The following is a 3624-nucleotide window of genomic DNA, read 5'->3' as shown; positions in this document are numbered from 1 at the left end:
TCGGATTGTTTCTATCACCACTCTAACTAATGTTAATGTTGGAAGAGTGCTTAGTATATCAAGACCAAGCATTTGGCAAGAATAATGCCATTCTCAACCCTGATCCAGAGGCATGCCCTCCAACAGAGAGCCCTTTGAACCCATCTCTGTAGTCAATCCTACCCTAGGGTAGAACAATAGAGTTGTCTTTCTCCAAACCTAACAACAGACCTTTTGGATAAAGATTCAACCTAAGTCAGATTTCTCTAAATCTATCTTTCTCAACTGACCTCTTTGGAAGACTTCCTTTCAGAATTTAAGAATCTGGGGAAAGCATTCATTCCCTTCATTTAGTGCGGCTTCAGATAGGGGTTTCTTTTTCAGAAGTTTATATATTCATTTTAAGGATTAAAAAAGATGCAGTAGACATAAACTCATGTGTTCATTTCCTCAATTCTCAACTGCAGAAATCTCTTATGAGTGCTTAAATAAGTCATTTTATCTTGTAGCACCTGGATAGCTGAAGACTAATTCTCACTGACTTCAACAGAAGTCATTATGGTAAGTTTAATTTTGCATCCATTTTAAAAGCAGAGTACACAGCTGGGAACTCTCTTAAGGGCATCTGTAACACAAACTGCAGCCTTCTCCCTGTAGACTCATCATGTCAGGCCTAAGACTCATGGCCTATGGCTGCCACAAAAAGCTATGAATATATAATACAAACTAAAGCTCAAGAGCCCCCAATGAATTATGCTGTGAAACAATTTATTGTGCCTACCCCAAGATTCATTCTAAAGAAATAAAAAGACCGAGTCATTACTGGGTTTTCTTCCCTCTACTGACACTGATTCAATATTTCAAATGTATATAGTAATTGTTTCATTCTTGATAAATGATAAAAAGCTGTGAAATTGCCCCCACCCCACCCTCCACACACACACCAACACCTGATTCCAGAATTTTGGAGAGCCTATAAAACCATGTAGAACCCCTCCCAACCCATAACAAACCATTCTGAAAATTCAGATGTCAAAGACAAACTCTCAAAATTTTGTGCCCTCTCTCAAATTTCCAATACAAAGCCGAGCACATATGGAATACAGATGGTCCCCAACCTAACGATTCTTACTGTACAATGGTGACACATTCAGTAAAAACTGTACTTTGAATTTCTAATTTTGGTCTTTTCCCAGGCCAGGGATATGTGGTGAAATCCTCTCTCATGATACTGGGTTGGAGCAGGAAGCCTCAGCCCCCAGTCAGCCAGGGATCAAGAGGGTCAACAACCTGACAGCCATCTGTGCCCATACGCCATTCTGTTTTTTGCTTTCAGTAAAGTATTCAACTAATTATATGAGGTATTCAACACTTTATGATAAAATAGGCATTGTGTTAAATGATTTTGCCCAACTGCAGGATGATGTAAGTGTTCTGAGCATGATTAAGGTAGGCCAGGCCAAGCTATGATGTTCAGCAGGTTAGATTATTAAATGCATTTTCAAGTTATGTTATTTTATTTTTTTAAGTTTATTTTGAGAGAGAGAAAGAGAGAGAGAGTGTGCACACAAGTGGGGGAGAGGCAGAGAGAGAAAGGAAGAGAGAGAGCCCCAAGCAGGCCCCATGTTGTCAGCACAGAGCCTGCCCTGGCCTTGATCCCACAAACCGTGAGGTCAAGACCTGAGCCAAAACCGAGTTGGTGCTCAATCAACTGAGCCACCCAGGCGCCCCTCAAGTTATGTTATTTTCAACTTAACATGGATTTATTGGGATATAACCCTACTATAACCATCATAAGTTTCCAACTGTTTGTAGGAAGTTGCCAGCTGCATCATTGTGTGTGTGTGTGTGTGTGTGTGTGTGTGTGTGTGTGTTTGGTTTTTGGGTTTTGATTTTTTGGTTTTTCTGGGGTTTTTTTTTTTTTTTTTTGGTTTGAATCTTGTATTACTCATTTTCTGCCATATCCCTAAATGTATGCCTCAGTGAGATATCATTAATCGACAGAAATAAACTTGCTGGGCCCAGGCATTCAGACTGCTATTACCATACCTCAAACCTATGGCTGGTATCTGATTTCATTACAGACACTAGCAAAAATGTCTAGAAGCAAACAAACAGCAGCCAGATAAAAAAGAGCATTAATTGAATTGCATTCAACCTGACTTAATTAATCCTTTAACCAGCAGACATAGGGGTGGCAAGCAGTTTTAATGTATCTATTATCATGAACTTAAACTGATGCAAGCAAACAAAAGGAAGTAACAAACACATAGACATAATTCAATTAACAGCCACTGAATCCTTTGTTCAGATGATGTGCTTGTCAGAAATTGTTAATTATCCATAGCTCCAGAATACCAAATCAGGAAACATCTTCTAATTAACTACTGAACATTATTTTGTTAGTTCTACATTGCCTTCTATTTATCAATGACTAAATTATATGTATATATTTTTGTGTTTTCCTCCATTAAGTTAAATCAATATATTACCATCTTGATTTTAAAGATGAATCAATGTAGGAAGCATCAGAGAAATCCAACTTGTGCCAAAGCACAATTACAAAACCTATGGTCCTCGAATACACCAATTGCATATCACAGTGAGAAATAATTTTTCTTTCATTTATCAGATGTCTCTCTTCTGCATTGACTAAGACACTTGCCCATACCCTTCTATAACCCTAAAATATTTTGTTTTTAGATTTCATACATCCTATGACATTTTCAGGGGCACAACAGGGTTGGCACCCTCATACCTCATACAGGAGCTTACATCGTCTTTCTTCCACCTTCAAACGACAGTACAAGTTCCTCGGATTTCCTGTAATAATGTTAGGTTAAGTCATGGAAGCCGTCAGTGGGACAGGTGAAAAAGTTAATACCTAGCTCCATGGAATTTGTCTAGAATCCTTAAAAAAAAAAAAAAAAAGTATTTTGTAAAAGAAGAATACATTAGTAGTAATTCCTATTGTTATTGTAGAAGGTAATATAATTATCAAATGTAATGTCCATTTAAATATGCAGGCACTCAGTTAATGCTTGCTATTGTTGAAGATGTTTTTGTTATTAAAAGCTATCATGAGGCCAACTCATTCCTCTACACTCTATTCATTTATTAAAATTAAACATGTAAATCATATTTCAGGTCCTCCTCAAATTATAGCTTTGAGCATAGAGGAGATACGCCAGAAGAAGAAGAGAGCTATTTATTTTTAAATATCTATTTGAGAAAAAAATAAAATAAATACAATAAAATATCTATTTGAGATCATAAGAATCACTCAATTTCAAAATTTCTTAAGTATTACTTCTAAAAAGCAGCCATGTGTTGGGAACATAAAGAAATATAACGGCTCTTATGCTTGTCTAGTTATGCTGCCAGGAACACTTAACACCAACACATTCGTGATGGTCAATCTCCAGCCAATTCTTCTCCATTTATTTTTAGGCCCAAGATTGTCAAACCCCAGGGTTGAAGTTAGAGAAGAAAATTAAAACAATTCCAGGGAAACAAAACAAAACAAAACACTTTCCCTAATCTTGTAGTTCTTGAATTCTAGGCACTCGTTTCTCTCTTTCTCCGAGACTCATCTGTTCCTTCCTCCCCTTTATTAATCCAAAGACTAATGTTACTACAATCAGG

At 37.0% G+C, this 3624-nt stretch overlaps 1 long non-coding RNA gene across 1 annotated transcript; it reads left to right on the top strand.

The window, feature by feature from the left end:
• The first annotated feature begins 486 nt into the window (after positions 1 to 486).
• LOC123587690 lies at positions 487 to 1336 on the top strand. Its single transcript, XR_006707460.1, has 2 exons — positions 487 to 540; positions 1176 to 1336. It is a non-coding gene; the product is annotated as an uncharacterized LOC123587690 (long non-coding RNA).
• Positions 1337 to 3624: the final 2288 nt, after the last annotated feature.

This window comes from Leopardus geoffroyi, chromosome D3 (assembly GCF_018350155.1).
Source record: "Leopardus geoffroyi isolate Oge1 chromosome D3, O.geoffroyi_Oge1_pat1.0, whole genome shotgun sequence".
NCBI lineage: Eukaryota > Metazoa > Chordata > Mammalia > Carnivora > Felidae > Leopardus > Leopardus geoffroyi.
This window is presented reverse-complemented; position numbering and strand designations above follow the sequence as displayed.